The sequence below is a fragment of the Cherax quadricarinatus genome, chromosome 21, assembly GCF_038502225.1.
Source record: "Cherax quadricarinatus isolate ZL_2023a chromosome 21, ASM3850222v1, whole genome shotgun sequence".
Classification (NCBI taxonomy): domain Eukaryota; kingdom Metazoa; phylum Arthropoda; class Malacostraca; order Decapoda; family Parastacidae; genus Cherax; species Cherax quadricarinatus.
In genome coordinates this window covers 30,841,817-30,861,816 of record NC_091312.1, presented here as the reverse complement: position 1 = coordinate 30,861,816, position 20,000 = coordinate 30,841,817, and positions in this window count along the sequence as shown.

Genomic DNA, 20,000 nt, shown 5'->3' with positions numbered 1-20,000 from the left:
CACCCCCTCCAGAGGTGGCACCAGCATGCTGTGTGGGGGGAAACAACCCCCACCCCCTCCAGAGGTGGCACCAGCATGGTGTGTGGGGGGAAACAACCCCCACCCCATCCAGAGGTGGCACCAGCATGCTGTGTGGGGGGAAACAACCCCCACCCCCTCCAGAGGTGGCACCAACATGCTGTGTGGGGGGAAACAACCCCCACCCCCTCCAGAGGTGGCACCAGCATGCTGTGTGGGGGGGAAACAACCCCCACCCCCTCCAGAGGTGGCACCAGCATGCTGTGTGGGGGGAAACAACCCCCGCCCCCTCCAGAGGTGGCACCAGCATGCTGTGTGGGGGGAAACAACCCCCACCCCCTCCAGAGGTGGCACCAGCATGCTGTGTGGGGGGAAACAACCCCCACCCCCTCCAGAGGTGGCACCAGCATGCTGTGTGGGGGGAAACAACCCCCACCCCCTCCAGAGGTGGCACCAGCATGCTGTGTGGGGGGAAACAACCCCCACCCCCTCCAGAGGTGGCACCAGCATGCTGTGTGGGGGACGTAACAACCCCCACCCCTCCAGAGGTGGCCCCAGCATGCTGTGTGGGGGGAAACAACCCCCACCCCCTCCAGAGGTGGCACCAGCATGCTGTGTGGGGGCGTAACAACCCCCACCCCTCCAGAGGTGGCACCAGCATGCTGTGTGGGGGCGTAACAACCCCCACCCCTCCAAAGGTGGCACCAGCATGCTGTGTGGGGGCGTAACAACCCCCACCCCCTCCAGAGGTGGCACCAGCATGCTGTGTGGGGGCGTAACAACCCCCACCCCCCTCCAGAGGTGGCACCAGCATGCTGTGTGGGGAGCGTAACAACCCCCACCCCCTCCAGAGGTGGCACCAGCATGCTGTGTGGGGGCGTAACAACCCCACCCCCCTCCAGAGGTGGCACCAGCATGCTGTGTGGGGGGCGTAACAACACCCACCCCCTCCAGAGGTGGCACCAGCATGCTGTGTGGGGGCGTAACAACCCCCACCCCTCCAGAGGTGGCACAAGCATGCTGTGTGGGGGCGTAACAACCCCCACCCCTCCAGAGGTGGCACCAGCATGCTGTGTGGGGGCGTAAAACCCCCCACCCCCTCCAGAGGTGGCACCAGCATGCTGTGTGGGGGCGTAAAAACCCCCACCCCCTCCAGAGGTGGCACCAGCATGCTGTGTGGGGGCGTAACAACCCCCACCCCCCTCCAGAGGTGGCACCAGCATGCTGTGTGGGGGCGTAACAACCCCCAACCCCCTTCAGAGGTGGCACCAGCATGCTGTGTGGGGGCGTAACAACCCCCACCCCCCTCCAGAGGTGGCAACAGCATGCTGTGTGGTGGGCGTAACAACCCCCACCCCCTCCAGAGGTGGCACCAGCAAGCTGTGTGGGGGCGTAACAACCCACACCCCCTCCAGAGGTGGCACCAGCATGCTGTGTGGGGGCGTAACAACCCCCACCCCCTCCAGAGGTGGCACCAGCATGCTGTGTGGGGGCGTAACAACCCCCACCCCCTCCAGAGGTGGCACCAGCATGCTGTGTGGGGGGGGAACAACCCCCACCCCACCAGAGGTGGCACCAGCATGCTGTGTGGGGGCGTAACAACCCCCACCCCCTCCAGAGGTGGCACCAGCATGCTGTGTGGGGGCGTAACAACCCCCACCCACTGCAGAGGTGGCACCAGCATGCTGTGTGGGGGGCGTAACAACCCCCACCCCCTCCAGAGGTGGCACCAGCATGCTGTGTGGGGATCGTAACAACCCCCACCCCCTCCAGAGGTGGCACCAGCATGCTGTGTGGGGGCGTAACAACCCCCACCCCCTCCAGAGGTGGCACCAGCATGCTGTGTGGGGGGCGTAACAACCCCCACCCCCTCCAGAGGTGGCACCAGCATGCTGTGTGGTGGGCGTAACAACCCCCACCCCCTCCAGAGGTGGCACCAGCATGCTGTGTGGGGGCGTAACAACCACCACACCCTCCAGAGGTGGCACCAGCATGCTGTGTGGGGGGCGTAACAACCCCCACCCCCTCCAGAGGTGGCACCAGCATACTGTATGGGGGGCGTAACAACCCCCACCCCCTCCAGAGGTGGCACCAGCATGCTGTGTGGGGGCGTAACAACCCCCACCCCTCCAGAGGTGGCACCAGCATACTGTGTGGGGGCGTAACAACCCCCACCCCTTCCAGAGGTGGCACCAGCATGCTGTGTGGGGGAGTAACAACCCCCAGCCCCTCCAGAGGCGGCACCAGCATGCTGTGTGGGGGCGTAACAAGCCCCACCCCCTCCAGAGGTGGCACCAGCATGCTGTGTGGGGGCGTAACAACCCCCAACCCCTCCAGAAGTGGCACCAGCATGCTGTGTGGGGGGCGTAACAACCCCCACCCCCTCCAGAGGTGGCACCAGCATGCTGTGTGGGGGCGTAACAACCCCCACCCCCTCCAGAGTTGGCACCAGCATGCTGTGTGGGGGCGTAACAACCCCCACCCCCTCCAGAGGTGGCACCAGCATGCTGTGTGCAGGCGTAACAACCCCCACCCCCTCCAGAAGTGGCACCAGCATGCTGTGTGGGGGGCGTAACAACCCCCACCCCCTCCAGAGGTGGCACCAGCATGCTGTGTGGGGGCGTAACAACCCCCACCCCCTCCAGAGGTGGCACCAGCATGCTGTGTGGGGCGTAACAATCCCCACCCCCTCCAGAGGTGGCACCAGCATGCTGTGTGGGGGGAAACAACCCCCACCCCTCCAGAGGTGGCACCAGCATGCTGTGTGGGGGGGAAACAACCCCCACCCCCTCCAGAGGTGGCAGCAGTATGCTGTGTGGGGGGAAACAACCCCCACCCCCTAAAGAGGTGGCACCAGCATGCTGTGTGGGGGGAAACAACCCCCACCCCCTCCAGAGGTGGCACCAGCATGCTGTGTGGGGGGAAACAACCCCCACCCCTCCAGAGGTGGCACCAGCATGCTGTGTGGGGGCGTAACAACCCCCACCCCCTCCAGAGGTGGCACCAGCATGCTGTATGGGGGGAAACAACCCCCACCCCTCCAGAGGTGGCACCAGCATGCTGTGTGGGGGCGTAACAACCCCCACTTCCTCCAGAGGAGGCACCAGCATGCTGTGTGGGGGGGAAACAACCCCCACCCCCTCCAGAGGCGGCACCAGCATGCTGTGTGGGGGGCGTAACAACCCCCACCCCCTTCAGAGGTGGCACCAGCATGCTGTGTGGGGGCGTAACAACCCCCACCCCCTCCAGAGGTGGCACCAGCATGCTGTGTGGGGGCCTAACAATCACCACCTCCTCCAGAGGTGGTACCAGCATGCTGTGTGGGGGCGTAACAACCCCCACCCCCTCCAGAGGTGGCACCAGCATGCTGTGTGGGGGGCGTAACAACCCCCACCCCCTCCAGGAGTGGCACCAGCATGCTGTGTGGGGGGCGTAACAACCCCCACCCCTCTCCAGAGGTGGCACCAGCAAGCTGTGTGGGGGGCGTAACAACACCCACCCCCTCCAGAAGTGGCACCAGCATGCTGTGTGGGGGGCGTAACAACCCCCACCCCCTCCAGAGGTGGCACCAGCATGCTGTGTGGGGGCGTAACAACCCCCACCCCCTCCAGAGGTGGCACCAGCATGCTGTGTGGGGGCGTAACAACCCCCACCCCCTCCAGAGGTGGCACCAACATGCTGTGTGGGGGCGTAACAACCCCCACCCCCTCCAGAGGTGGCACCAGCATGCTGTGTGGGGGCGTAACAACCCTCACCCCCACCAGAGGAGGCACAAGCATGCTGTGTGGGGGGCGTAACAACCCCCACCCCCTCCAGAAGTGGCACCAGCATGCTGTGTGGGGGGCGTAACAACCCCCACCCCCTCCAGAGGTGGCACCAGCATGCTGTGTGGGGGGCGTAAAAACCCTCACCCACTCCAGAGGTGGCACCAGCATGCTGTGTGGGGGGCGTAACAACCCTCACCCCCACCAGAGGTGGCACCAGCAAGCTGTGTGGGGGCGTAACAACCCCCACCCCCTCCAGAAGTGGCACCAGGATACTGTGTGGGGGGCGTAACAACCCCCACCCCCTCCAGAGGTGGCACCAGCATGCTGTGTGGTGGCGTAACAACCCCCACCCCCTCCAGAGGTGGCACCAGCATTCTGTGTGGGGGCGTAACAACCCCCACCCCCTCCAGAGGTGGCACCAACATGCTGTGTGGGGGCGTAACAACCCCCACCCCCTCCAGAGGTGGCACCAGCATGCTGTGTGGGGGCGTAACAACCCTCACCCCCACCAGAGGAGGCACCAGCATGCTGTGTGGGGGGCGTAACAACCCCCACCCCCTCCAGAAGTGGCACCAGCATGCTGTGTGGGGGGCGTAACAACCCCCACCCCCTCCAGAGGTGGCACCAGCATGCTGTGTGGGGGGCGTAAAAACCCTCACCCACTCCAGAGGTGGCACCAGCATGCTGTGTGGGGGGCGTAACAACCCTCACCCCCACCAGAGGTGGCACCAGCAAGCTGTGTGGGGGCGTAACAACCCTCACCCACTCCAGAGGTGGCACCAGCATGCTGTGTGGGGGCGTAACAACCCCCACCCCCTCCAGAGGAGGCACCAGCAAGCTGTGTGGGGGGCGTAACAACCCCCACCCCCTCCAGAGGAGGCACCAGCAAGCTGTGTGGGGGGCGTAACAACCCCCACCCCCTCCAGAAGTGGCACCAGCATGCTGTGTGGGGGCGTAACAACCCCCACTCCCTCCAGAGGTGGCACCAGCATGCTGTGTGGGGGCGTAACAACCCCCACCCCCTCCAGAGGTGGCACCAGCATGCTGTGTGGGGGCGTCACAACCCCCACCCCCTCCAGAGGTGGCACCAGCATGCTGTGTGGGGGGCGTAACAACCCCCACCCCTCCAGAGGTGGCACCAACAAGCTGTGTGGGGGGCGTAACAACCCCCACCCCCTCCAGAGGAGTCACCAGCATGCTGTGTGGGGGCGTAACAACCCCCACCCCCTCCAGAGGTGGCACCAGCATGCTGCGTGGGGGGCGTAACAACCCCAACCCCCTCCAGAGGTGGCACCAGCATGCTGTGTGGGGGGCGTAACAACCCCCAACCCATCCAGAGGAGGCACCAGCATGCTGTGTGGGGGCGTAACAACCCCCACCCCCTCCAGAGGAGGCACCAGCATGCTGTGTGGGGGCGTAACAACCCCCACCCCCTCCAGAGGTGGCACCAGCATGCTGTGGGGGGCGTAACAAACCCCACCCCCTCCAGAGGTGGCACCAGCATGCTGTGTGGGGGCGTAAAAACCCGCACCCCCTCCAGAGGTGGCACCAGCATGCTGTGTGGGGGCGAAACAACCCCCACCCCCTTCAGAGGTGGCACCAGCGTGCTGTGTCTGAGCGTAACAACCCCCACCCCCTCCACAGGTGGCACCAGCATGCTGTGTGGGGGGCGTAACAACCCCCACCCCCTCCAGAGGATGCACCAGCACGCTTTGTGGGGGCGTAACAACCCCCACCCCCTCCAGAGGTGGCACCAGCATGCTGTGTGGGGGCGTAACAACCCCCACCCCCTCCAGAGGTAGCACCAGCATGCTGAGTGGGGGCGAAACAACCCCCACCCCCTCCAGAGGTGGCACCAGCATGCTGTGTGGGGGCGTAACAACCCCCACCCCTCCAGAGGTGGCACCAGCATGTTGTGTGGGGGCGTAACAACCCTCGCCCCCCTTTAGAGGTGGCACCAGCATGCTGTGTGGGGGCGTAACAACCCCCACCCCTCCAGAGGTGGCACCAGCATGGTGTGTGGGGGCGTAACAACCCCCCCCCTCCAGAGGTGGCACTAGCATGCTGTGTGGGGATTGACAACCTCCCACACCCTACAGAGGTGGCACCAGCATGCTGTGCGGGATCGTAACAACCCCCACCCCCCTCCAGAGGTGGCACTAGCATGCTGTGTGGGGATTGACAACCTCACACACCCTCCAGAGGTGGCACCAGCATGCTGTGTGGGGGGCGTAACAACCTCCACCCCCCTGCAGATGTGGCACCAGCATGCTGTGTGGGGCGTAACAACCCCCCACCTCCTTCCAGAGGTGTCCCCAGCATGCTTTGTGGGGGTGACAACTCCCACCCCCCTCCAGGGGTGGCATCCGTATGATGTGTGGAGGTGACATAACCCACCCCCCTCAAGAGGTGGCACCAGCATGCTGTGTGGGGGCGTAACAACCCCCAACCCTTCTCCAGAGGCGGCACAAGCATGCTGTGTGGGGGCATAACAACCTCCACCCCCTCCAGAGGTGGCACCAGCATGCTGTGTGGGGGCGTAACAACCCCCACCCCTCCAGAGGTGGCACCAGCATGCTGTGTGGGGGCGTAACAACCCCCACCCCTCCAGAGGTGGCACCAGCATGCTGTGTGGGGGCGTAACAACCCCCACCCCCTCCAGAGGTGGCACCAGCAAGCTGTGTGGGGGCGTAAAAAACCCCACCCCCCTCCAGAGGTGGCACCAGCATGCTGTGTGGGGGCGTAACAACCCCCACCCCCATCCAGAGGTGGCACCAGCATGCTGAGTGGGGGCGTAACAACCCCTATCCCCTCTAGAGGTGGCAACAGCATGCTGTGTGGGGGCGTAACATCCCCCATCCCCCTCCAGAGGTGGCACCAGCATGCTGTGTGGGGGCGTAGCAACCCCCACCCCCCTCCAGAGGTGGCACCTGCATGCTGTTTGGGGGCGTAACAACCCCCACCCTCCTCCAGAGGTGGCACCAGCATGCTGTGTGGGGGCGTAACAACCCCCACCCCCTACAGAGGTGGCACCAGCATGCTGTGGGGGGCGTAACAACCCCCACCCCCTCCAGGGGTGGCACCAGCATGCTGTGTTGGGGCGTAACAACCCCCACCCCCATCCAGAGGTGGCACCAGCATGCTGTGTGGGGGCGTAACAACCCCCAACCCCCTCCAGAGGTGGCACCAGCATGCTGTGTTGGGGCGTAACAACCCCCACCCCCATCCAGAGGTGGCACCAGCATGCTGAGTGGGGGCGTAACAACCCACACCCCCATCCAGAGGTGGCACCAGCATGCTGAGTGGGGGCGTAACAACCCCCAACCTCCTCCAGAGGTGGCACCAGCATGCTGTGTTGGGGCGTAACAACCCCCACCCCCATCCAGAGGTGGCACCAGCATGCTGTGTGGGGGCGTAACTACCCCCACCCCCTCCGGAGTTGGCACCAGCATGCTGTGTTGGGGCGTAACAAACCCCACCCCCTCCAGAGGTTGCACCAGTATGCTGTGTGGGGGCGTAACAACCCCCAACCCCCTCCAGAGGTGGCACCAGCATGCTGTCTTGGGGCGTAACAACCCCCACCCCCTCCAGAGGTGGCACCAGCATGCTGTGTGGGGGCGTAACAAACCCCACCCCCTCTAGAGGTGGCACCAGCATGCTGTGTGGGGGCGTAACAATCCCCACCCCCTTCCAGAGGTGGCACCAGCATGTTGTGTGGGGGCGTAGCAACCCCCACCCCCCTCCAGAGGTGGCACCTGCATGCTGTTTGTGGGCGCAACAACCCCCACCTCCCTCCAGAGGTGGCACCAGCATGCTGTGGGGGGGCGTAATAATCCCCACCCACTACAGAGGTGGCACCAGCATGCTGTGTGATGGCGTAACAACCCCCACCCATTCCAGAGGTGGCACCAGCATGCTGTGTGGGGGCGTAACAACCGCCACCTTTTACAGAGGTGGCACCAGCATGCTGTGTGGGGGCGTAACGACCCCCACCCTCTCCAGATGTGGCACCTGCATGCTGTGTGGGGGCGTAACAACCCCCACCCTCTCCGGATGTGGCACCAGCATGCTGTGTGGGGGCGTAACAACCCCCACCCCCTCCGGAGGTGGCACCAGCATGCTGTGTGGGGGCGTAACAACCCCCACACCCTACAGAGGTGGCACCAGCATGGTTTGTGGGGGCGTAACAACCCCCACCCCCTCCAGAGGTGGCACCAGCATGCTGTGTGCGGGCGTAACACCCCCCACCCCCCTCCAGAGGTGGCACCAGCATGCTGTGTGGGGGCGTAACAACTACCACCCCCTCCAGAGGTGGCACCAGCATGCTGTGTGGGGGCGTAACAACCCCCACCCCAATCCAGAGGTGGCACCAGCATGCTGTACGGGGGGCGTAACAACCCTCACCCCCCTCCAGAGGTGGCACCAGCATGATGTGTTGGGGCGTAACAACCCCCACCCCCTCCAGATGTGGCACCAGCATCCTGAGTGGGGGCGTAACAACCCCCACCCCCCTCCACAGGTTGCATCAGCAAGCTGTGTGAGGGCGTAACAACCCCCACTCCCCTCCACAGGTGGCACCAGTATGCAGTGTGGGAGCGTAACAACCCCCAACCCCTCCAGAGGAGGCACTAGTATGCTGTGTGGGGATTGACAACCTCCCACACCCTCCAGAGTTGGCGCCAGCATGCTGTGTGGGTGGCGTAACAACCCCCGCACCCCTTCACAGGTGGCACCAGCATGCTGTGCGTGAGCGTAACAACCCCCACCCCCCTCCAGAGGTGGCACTAGCATGCTGTGTGGGGGTGACATCCTGCCACCCCTCCAGAGGTGGCACCAGCATGGTGTGTGGGGCGCAACAACCCCCCCAACTTCCTCCAGAGGTGTCCCCAGCATGCTTTGTGGGCGTTACAACCCCCACCCCCCTCCAGGGGTGGCATCCGTATGATGTGTGGAGGTGACAACCCCCACCCCCCTCAAGAGATGGGACCAGCATGCTGTGTGGGGGCGTAACAACCAGCCACCTCACTCCAGAGGTGGCACCAGCATGCTGTGTGGGGCGTAACAACCCCCACCCCCCTCCAGAGGTGGCACCAGCATGCTGTTTGTGGGCGTAACAACCTCCACCCCCCTCCAGAGGAGGCACTAGCATGCTGTGTGGGGGTGACAACCTCCCACCCCTCCAGAGGTGGCACCAGCATGCTGTGTGGGGCGTAACAACCAGCCACCTCACTCCAGAGGTGGCACCAGCATGCTGTGTGGGGGCGTAACAACCCCCCCCTCCAGAAGTGGCACCAGCATGCTGTGTGGGGGCATAACAACCCCTACCCTCCTCTAGAGGTGGCACCAGCATGCTGTGTGGGGGTGTAACAACCCCTACCCCCCTTCGGAGGTGGCACCAGCACACTGTGAGGGGGCGTAAAAACCCCCGGCCCCTCCAGAGGTGGCACCAGCATGCTGTGTAGGGGCCGTAACAACCCCCACCCCCTCCAGAGGTGGCACCAGCATGCTGTGTGGGGTGCGTAATAACCCCCACCCCCTCCAGAGGTGGCATCAGCATGCTGTGTGGGGGCTTAACAAACCCCACCCTAATCCAGAGGTGGCACCAGCATGATGTGTGGGGGCGTAACAACCCCCACTTCCCTCGAGAGGTGGCACCAGCATGCTGTGTGGGTACGTAACAACCCCCACCCCCCTCCAGAGGTGGCACCAGCATGCTGTGTGGGGGCGTAACAACCCCCACCTCCTTCAGAGGTGACACCAGCATGATGAGTGGGGGCGTAACAACCCCCACCCCCCTCCAGAGGTGGCACCAGCATGCTGTGTGGGTACGTAACAACCCCCACCCCCCTCTAGAGGCGGCACCAGCATGCTGTGTGGGAGCGTAACAACCCCCACCCCCTTCAGAGGTGGCACCAGCATGCTGAGTGGGGGCGTAACAACCCCCACCCCCCTCCAGAGGTGACACCAGCATGCTGTGTGGGGGCGTAACAACCTCCACCCCCTCCAGAGGAGGCACTAGCATGCTGTGTGGGCGTTCACAAAGTCCCTCACCCTCCAGAGGTGGCACCAGCATGCTGTGTGGGGGACGTAAGAACCCCCACTCCCCTCCAGAGGTGGAACCAGTATGCTGTGTTGGGGCGTAACAACCCCCACCCCCCTCCAGAGGTGGCACCAGCATGCTGTGTGGGGCGTAACAACCCCCACCCCTTCTAGAGGTGGCACCAGCATTCTGTGTGAGTGGGCGTAACAACCCCCACCCCCCTCCAGAGGTGGCACGAGCATGCTGTGTCTGGTGCGTAACAACCCCCACTCTCCTCCAGAGGTGGCACCAGCATGCTGTGTGGGGGCGTAACAGCCCCCACCCCCTCCAGAGGTGGTACCAGCATGCTGTGTGGGGGGCGTAACAACCCCCACCCCCCTGCAGAGGTGGCACTACCATGCTGTGTGGGGGCGTAACAACCCCCACCCCGCTGCAGAGGTGGCACGAGCATGCTGTGTGGTGGGCGTAACAACCCCCCCCCCCCTGCAGAGGTGCCACCAGCATGCTGTGTGGGGGCGTAACAACCCCCACCCCCTCCATAGGTGGAACCAGCATGCTGTGTGGGGGCGTAACAACCCCCCACCCCCCTGCAGATGTGGCACCAGCATGCTGTATGGGGGCGTAACAACCCCCACCCCCTTGCAGATGTGGCACCAGCATGCTGTGTTGGGGCGTAACAACCCCCACCCCCCTGCAGAGGTGGCACCAGCATGCTGTGTTGGGGCGTAACAACCCCCCACCCCCTCCAGAAGTGGCACCAGCATGCTGTGTGGGGGGCATAACAACCCCCCACCCCCTGCAGAGGTGGCACCAGCATGCTGTGTGAGGGGCGTAACAACCCCCACCCGCCTGCAGAGGTGGCACCAGCATGCTGTGTGGGGGACGTAACAACCCCCCACCCCCCTGCAGAGGGGGCACCAGCATGCTGTGTATGGGGCGTAACAACCCCCCTCTCCCCTGCAGAGGTGGCACCAGGATGCTGTGTGAGGGGCGTAACGATCCCCACCCCCCTGCAGAGGTTGCACCAGCATGCTGTGTGAGGGGCGTAACGACCCCCACCCCCCTGCAGAGGTGGCACCAGCATGCTGTGTTGGGGCGTAACAACCCCCAACCCCTCCAGAGGTGGCACCAGCATGCTGTGTGGGGGGCGTCACAACCCCCCACCCCCTGCAGAGGTGGCACCAGCATGTTGTGTGGGGGTGTAATAACCCCCCACCCCCTGCAGAGGTGGCACCAGCATGTTGTGTGGGGGGCGTAACAACCCCCATCCCCCTGCAGAGGTGGCACCAGCATGTTGTGTGGGGGGCGTAACAAGCCCCCACCCCCTGCAGAGGTGGCACCAGCATGCTGTGTGGGGGGGTAACAACCCCCCATCCCCTGCAGAGGTGGCACCAGCATGCTGTGTGGGGTGCGTAATAACCCCCACCCCCTCCAGACGTGGCACAAGCATGCTGGGTGGGGGCGTAACAACCCCCACCCCCCTCCAGAGGTGGCACCAGCATGCTGTGTGGGTACGTAACAACCCCCACCCCCCTCCAGAGGCGGCACCAGCATGCTGTGTGAGAGCGTAACAACCCCCACCCCCTTCAGAGGTGGCACCAGCCTGCTGAGTGGGGGCGTAACAACCCCCACCCCCCTCCAGAGGGGGCACCAGCATGCTGTGTGGCTACGTAACAACCCCCACCCCCCTCCAGAGGCGGCACCAGGATGCTGTGTGGGGGCGTAACAACCTCCACCCCCTCCACAGGAGGCACTAGCATGCTGTGTGGGCGTTGACAAAGTCCCTCACCCTCCAGAGGTGGCACCAGCATGCTGTGTGGGGGACGTAAGAACCCCCACTCCCCTCCAGAGGTGGAACCAGCATGCTGTGTTGGGGCGTAACAACCCCCACCCCCCTCCAGAGGTGGCACCAGCATGCTGTGTGGGGGCGTAACAACCCCCACCCCTTCTAGAGGTGGCACCAGCATTCTGTGTGAGGGGGCGTAACAACCCCCACCCCCCTCCAGAGGTGGCACCAGCGTGCTGTGTCGGGGGCGTAACAACCCCCACTCTCCTCCAGAGGTGGCACCAGCATGCTGTGTGGGGGCGTAACAGCCCCCACCCTCTCCAGAGGTGGCACCAGCATGCTGTGTGGGGGGCGTAACAACCCCCACCCCCCTGCAGAGGTGGCACTACCATGCTGTGTGGGGGCGTAACAACCCCCACCCCCGTGCAGAGGTGGCACGAGCATGCTGTGTGGTGGGCGTAACAACCCCCACCCCCCTGCAGAGGTGCCACCAGCATGCTGTGTGGGGGCGTAACAACCCCCACCCCCTCCATAGGTGGCACCAGCATGCTGTGTGGGGGCGTAACAACCCCCCACCCCCCTGCAGATGTGGCACCAGCATGCTGTATGGGGGCGTAACAACCCCCACCCCCCTGCAGATGTGGCACCAGCATGCTGTGTTGGGGGCGTAACAACCCCCACCCCCCTGCAGAGGTGACACCAGCATGCTGTGTTGGGGCGTAACAACCCCCCACCCCCTCCAGAAGTGGCACCAGCATGCTGTGTGGGGGGCATAACAACCCCCCACCCCCTGCAAAGATGGCACCAGGATGCTGTGTTGGGGGCGTAACAACCCCCCACTCCCCTGCAGAGGTGGCACCAGCATGCTGTGTGAGGGGCGTAACAACCCCCACCCGCCTGCAGAGGTGGCACCAGCATGCTGTGTGGGGGACGTAACAACCCCCCACCCCCTGCAGAGGTGGCACCAGCATGCTGTGTATGGGGCGTAAAAACCCCCCTCTCCCCTGCAGAGGTGGCACCAGCATGCTGCGTGAGGGGCGTAACGATCCCCACCCCCCTGCAGAGGTTGCACCAGCATGCTGTGTGAGGGGCGTAACGACCCCCAGCCCCCTGCAGAGGTGGCACCAGCATGCTGTGTTGGGGCGTACAACCCCCCACCCCCTCCAGAGGTGGCACCAGCATGCTGTGTGGGGGGCGTCACAACCCCCCACCCCCTGCAGAGGTGGCACCAGCATGTTGTGTGGGGGGCGTAATAACCCCCCACAACCTGCAGAGGTGGCACCAGCATGCTGTGTGGGGGGCGTAATAACCCCCCTCCCCCATGCAGAGGTGGCACCAGCATGTTGTGTGGGGGGCGTAACAACCCCCCATCCCCCTGCAGATGTGGCACCAGCATGTTGTGTGGGGGGGCGTAACAAGCCCCCACCCCTTGCAGAGGTGGCACCAGCGTGCTGTGTGGGGGCGTAACAACCCCCCATCCCCTGCAGAGGTGGCACCAGCATGCTGTGTGGGGGGCGTAACAACCCCTCACCCCCTGCAGAGGTGGCACCAGCATGCTGTGTGAGGGGCGTACCAACCCCCCGCTCCCTGCAGAGGTGGCACCAGCATGCTGTGTGGGGGGCGTAACAAGCCCCACCCCCGTGCAAAGGTGGCACCAGCATATTGTGGGGGGCGTAATAACCCCCCACCCCCCTGCAGAGGTGGCACCAGCATGTTGTGTGGGGGGCGTAACAACCCCCCACCCCCCTGCAGAGGTGGCACCAGCATGCTGTGTGAGGGGCGTAACAACCCCCCACCCCCTGCAGAGGTGGCACCAGTATGCTGTGTGGGGAGAGTAACAATCCCCCACCCCCCTGCAGAGGTGGCACCAGCATGTTGTGTGGGGGGCGTAACAACCCCCACCCCCCTGCAGAGGTGGCACCAGCATGTTGTGTGGGGGCGTAACAACCCCCCACCCCCCTGCAGAGGTGGCACCAGCATGCTGTGTGAGGGGCGTAACAACCCCCCACCCCCTGCAGAGGTGGCACCAGCATGCTGTGTGGGGAGAGTAACAATCCCCCACCCCCCTGCAGAGGTGGCATCGGCATGTTGTGTGGGGGGCGTAACAACCCCCACCCCCCTGCAGAGGTGGCACCAGCATGTTGTGTGGGGGCGTAACAACCCCCTACCCCCTGCAGAGGTGGCACCAGCATGACGTGTGGGGGCGTAACAACCCTCCACTCCCCTGCAGAGGTCGCACCAGCATGCTGTGTGCTGGGCGTAACAACCCCTTACTCCCCTGCAGAGGTAGCACGAGCATGCTGTGTGGGGTGCGTAACAACCCCCCACTCCTCTGCAGAGGTGGCACCAGCCTGCTGTGTGAGGCGCGTATCAACCCCCCACCCCCCTGCAGAGGTGGCACCATCATGCTGTGTGGGGGCGTAACAACTCCCACCCCCCTGCAGAGGTGGCACCAGCATGCTGTGTTGGGGGCGTAACAACCTCCGCCCCCCTGCAGAGGTGGCACCAGCATGCTGTGTTGGGGCGTAAGAACCCCCCACCCCCTCCAGAGGTGGCACCAGCATGTTGTGTGGGGGGCGTAACAACCCCCCACCCCCCTGCAGAGGTGGCACCAGCATGCTGTGCTGGGGCGTAACAATCCCCCACCCCCCCTGCAGAGGTGGCACCAGCATGCTGTGTTGGGGCGTAACAACCCCCCACCCCCTCCAGAGGTGGCACCAGCATGTTGTGTGGGGGGCTTAACAACCCCCCACCCCCTTGCTTAGGTGGCACCAGCATGCTGTGTGGGGGGCTTAACAACCCCCCACTCCCCTCCAGAGGTGGCACCAGCATGCTGTGTGGGGGCGTAACAACCCCCCACCCCCTGCATAGGTGGCACCAGCATGCTGTGTGGGGGGCGTAACAACCCCCACTCCCCTGCAGAGGTGGCACCAGCATTCTGTGTGGGGGGCGTAACAACCCCCCCCCCTGCAGAGGTGGCACCAGCATGCTGTGTGGAGGGCTTAACAACCCCCCACTCCCCTCCAGAGGTGGCACCAGCATGCTGTGTGGGGGGCGTAACAACCCCCCACTCCCCTACAGAGGTACCAGCATGCTGTGTGGGGGCGTAACCCCCCACTCCCCTGCAGAGGCACCAGCATTCTGTGTGGGGGCGTAACAACCCCCCACCCCCCTGCAGAGGTGGCACCAGCATGCTGTGTGGGGGGCTTAACAACCCCCCACTCCCCTGCAGAGGTGGCACCAGCATGCTGTGCTGGGGCGTAACAACCCACACCCTAAAAAATGGAATTACTGGATTTAAAGGAATTAATATAACTACAGTAAAGTAAAGCAAAGTAATTGAAAAATATTTTAATCAATGTTGGATATTTATTCCCATGATTCTCTTTCATTTTCTTTTTTTTTTTTGGTGTAAGAAATATCTAGAGGAGACGAATTTTTACTTTAAGTGTCTTCCGTACTGGCTCTTAATTATTGTGGTAATGAAGGGAAAATGTCTTTGACCAGCAGATTGGCTGACCAGCAGACCAGTAGACTGGCAGAACAGCAGACTAGCGGACCAGCTGACTGGCGGACCAGCAGACTGACGGACCAGCAGACTGGCGGACCAGTAGACCAGCAGACCAACAGACCAGCAGACCAGCAGACTATCGGACCATCAGACTAGCAGACTAGCGGAGTAGCGGACCAGCAGTCTCGCAGACCAGCAGACTAGCGGACCAGCAGACTCGCGGACCAGCAGACTAGCTGTGGCATGCAAAGAGTACGTAACCTTTATTCGGCGCATGTACACACCCTCATTGAAAGGCTATATCCCCCAACCAGTGAACCAGGTACTAAGGGTTGATGATGGGGCCCCATCGTTCAACCAGTACCCGGGTTCCAGCCAATGAGAAGATGGTTTTGGCAATTGCAGAGGTGATGTGGGTACCACTCACCTATCTGCCCTTGTCATTCCCTTTCTAGAGCTGGTTGAAGCACGGTCTACTCTCTAGTGGGTTCTATTCTACCTTGCTTACCGTGGAGTGCATTAATACCTATTGTTGTACATAGTGTATATAGTGTACATAATTCTGTTCTAAATTGGTGAAGCATAATACAAGTCAAAAGTTTTTCTGCTGTGTTTATTTTGCTCCCTTTACACCCAGGATAACAGGCCTTTGGGACTCCTTGGTTGTAATACTAGCAGACCAGTAAACTGGCGGACCAGCAGACTAGGAGGCCAGCAGACTGGCGGACCAGCAGACTAGCAGACCAACAGACTATAGACCAGGAGACTAGCAGACCAGCAGACTGGCGGACCAGCAGACTAGCGGACCAGCAAACTAGCAGACCAGCAGACTGTCGGACTAGCAGTCTAGCGGACCAGCAGACTAGCAGACCAGCAGACTATCGAACTAGCAGACTATTAGACCAGCAGAGCAGCAGACTAGCAGAGCAGGAGACCGGCAGACTAACTGACCAACAGATTGGTAGACTGGCAGACCAGCAGACTGGCAAGCTAGCAGACTGGCAGACCAGCAGACCGGCTGACTGGAAGACCAGGAGACCAACTAATCAGCAGATCAGCCAACCAGCAGACTGGCAGACCAACAGACCCGGACACCGGTAGACCGACAGATCAGCAGATCGGCAGGCCAGTAGACCGAGAGACTGGCAGACTGCAGACCAGTAGACCGGCAGACCAGGAGTCAAGCCGACAACTGCTAACCCTACTGATACTCTTATGTTGGTACTGCTGTAGCAGTTGCCATCTCTGTTGCTGTTGCTAGTGGTAGCAGTGGTGGTGGTGGTGACAGTACTGTTACTGCTACGGTTACTGCTACTGTTATTGCTGCTGTTGCTTCTACTGTTACTGCTGCTGTTATTAGTGCTACTATTACTGTTACTGCTGCTGTTACTGCTACTGTTGCTGCCATTGTTACTGCTGTTACTGCTTCTGCTACTGCTACTGTTACTGCTGTTGTTCCCACTACTGTTACTGATACTGTTACCGCTGCTATTACTGCTGCTATTACTGCTACTGTTGATGTTAATGCTACTGTTACTGCTGCTGTTACTGCTACTGTTGCTGTTACCCCTACTGTTACTGCTTCTACTGTTATTGCTACTGCTGCGTTTGCTGTTGCTGCTGCTACTATTGATGTTACTGCTGCTGTTACTGCTGCTGTTACTGCTGCTGTTACTGTTACTGATACTGTTACTGCTGTTTTTACTGTTACTGCTACTGTTGCTGTTGTTGCTACTGCTACTTTTACTTCTACTGCCGCTGCTACTGCTGCTGCTACTGATACTTCTGCTGTTACTTCTGATGTTATTACCACTGTTACTGCTGCTGCTACTGTTACTGTTGCTACTATGCTGCTAGTGTTACTGTTGTTGTTACTGCTGCTGTTACTGCTGCTGTTATTGCTACTGTTACTGCTGCTGTTATTGCTGCTGTTACTGCTGCTGTTACTGCTGCTGTTACTGCTGCTGTTATTACTGCTGTTACTGCTGCTGTTACTGCTGCTGTTACTGCTGCTGTTATTGCTGCTGTTACTGCTGCTGTTACTGCTGCTGTTACTGCTGCTGTTATTGCTACTGTTACTGCTGCTGTTAGTGCTGCTATTGTTGCTGCTGTTACTGCTGCTATTGTTGCTGCTGTTAGTGCTGCTATTGTTGCTGCTGTTACTGCTGCTGTTAGTGCTGCTATTGTTGCTGCTGTTACTGCTGCTATTGTTGCTGCTGTTACTGCTGCTATTGTTGCTGCTGTTAGTGCTGCTATTGTTGCTGCTGTTACTGCTGCTGTTAGTGCTGCTATTGTTGCTGCTGTTACTGCTGCTATTATTGCTGCTGTTACTGCTGCTGTTTCTGCTGCTGTTACTGCTGCTGTTTCTGCTGCTGTTACTGCTGCTGTTACTGCTGGCAGTTCATGTCAACGTCCTCTCTCCTCCTGACCATGGCGTCATCTACTAACAATTAAAACATTTCCATAAGAGAGATACAAAATGAGGGAGGTACAGAAACAGAGAAAGGGACACATACAGACTGGTACACCTACAGACAGATAGACCAGTAAAGAGACAGACAGACCAGTAGACTTTTACAGTCTATCGCCTCCTCTCTCCAAGACAAGCCCAGGGCCACCTCTATCACCCGGACTCACGCACACTGTTTAATCTTCTGGCTGTTTCTAGAACTGCTGTAATTACAGCATAGTGCTATTGCTGTTGGTAGTGCTGCTGTTGCTGCTATTGCTGCTGGTGCTGCCTCTGCTCCTGCTACTGCTGGTATTGTTTCTGTTGTTAATACTCCTGCTGGTGCTGTTACTGCTGCTGGTGCTGCTGCTGGTGCTGCTGGTGCTGGTGCTGGTGCTGCTGCTGCTGCTGCTGCTGCTGCTGCTGCTGCTGCTGCTGCTGCTGCTGCTGCTGCTGCTGGTGGTGCTGCTGCTGCTGGTAGCCTTGTTAATGCTACTCTTCCTGATTATATACATTTTGGGACCCAAGTGGCTAGTTTACTGTGTATCTCATATCCATCCTATGGACGGTAGTTTTATTAATAAGATACCTTGATATATCACATAGGTTATTATATGTGTATGAGTGGATGATAATAATGACTGTATGAGTGGATGTTAATAACACTGAATGTATGAGTGGATCATATACACTCAGTGTTATTGAGTGGATGATAATAACACTGAATGTATGAGTGAGTTAGTGAAGAACGCAGGTTTCCTGTATATTTTGAAAACCGTTCGTGAAAAAACCGCGACAAATGCGCATTTCATTATTAATGGTCCACAACACCGTCAAGTTGATAAATAAGAACCGTCTGCTACACTTATCATTATTACCTAGGTAATAAACACACCCCAGTATTACACGTCTCTCTCATTCATCAGTTCTCCAGTTGAAGAGTAACGAGTAAAACACATGTGTACAAATTTTCAATATCTTCTCACATCACAGATTAAAACTGAACATTTTTTTTTATTCCTGCGTGGAAAAAAAAGTCTGTCAAGAAATATTATACCATTGTAGCAGAAGATAATTCAGAAATTACATGAAATTAGCTTAAACTCAAACACGGTTTTGCCTGCAAAAATTACCTAATTTTGTAATATTCCATGGCTAGTAATATTTAGTAATATTCCATGGCTAGTAATATTTTGTAATATTCCATGGCTAGTAATATTTTGTAATATTCCATGGCTAGTAATATTTTGTAATATTCCATGGCTAGTAATATTTTGTAATATTCCATGGCTAGTAATACTTTCCTGCCTGAGAAGCGTTTTGAAAAGAAATATTAAACGAAGATAACACTATGTAATAAAATTTCACTCTTGTGTTCCTGAGAAATAAGTATCATTTCCCAATTGTTTATAACTAAACAAAGTTTGAAAAAAACATTTTTGATCCCAGAACTTTGTTTTTGTGGTCAGGACACTTCTGGGACACTTTCAAGACAGACTCATGTAAAACTGTTATGTTTTAGGATTTTGTTTGGCAAACATAAAAACAGAGGGTCACAAACCATCATTCAGTTCAGCTCTGGCTACCTGAGAAGACACATCAAAATAAGTGAAGAAGCTACAATCATTCTCCAGATACATTCTGCCACATTTGTGGTCAATTCATTAAGACAAGAGCAAAGAAGTTCTCTGTAACAGCATCTAAAACAATGTGTGGAGCTTACAAAGCATATTTTTGCCTGCCAGTTGTGGACCAAGACAAGACCTGGGCGCCTCATGTTACTTGTGAACAATGTAAGAAAACATTGGAATGTAAGAAAGTCATTAGTTACATGAAGGGTAAAATCTTGAATAGGAACATTTTTTAAATGAAATAGATGTAACAGAAATTAATTCTTTTGTTCTTTTACATGATGATATTGAGGAGAAAAAAGAACCATGAAGTTTGGTGTTCCTAGAATATGGCGTCAACTCACTGATCATTCAACCAACTGTTACTTCTGTCTGGTGGATCCTTTCAAAAGCCGAACTGGGAAAAGTTCACCTGCTTTTTCTTATCCAGACCTTCCCTCTTCTATTGCAGCAGTACCACACAGTGCTGATCTTCCTGTACCTACACCTCCAGAAAGTAGTCAACCGTCAGAAGAAGAAAGCAGCAGATTAGAAAATGAAGAACACAGTGATGCAGCTGTTGGGAGGAATCCTTACTACCCAAACCAAACAAACCTCAAGGACCTTATCAGAGATCTTGGTTTGACAAAGTCAAATGATGAGCTTTTGATTTCAAGGTTCAAGGAGTGGGATTTGGTGGATGAAAGTGTGCTAGTGACAAGCCAAAGAAAACATCACCAACATTTCTCAAGCTTCTTCACTAATGAAGACAGGTTGTGCTACTGCAATGATGTATCAGGCCTGTTTGATGCAATTGGA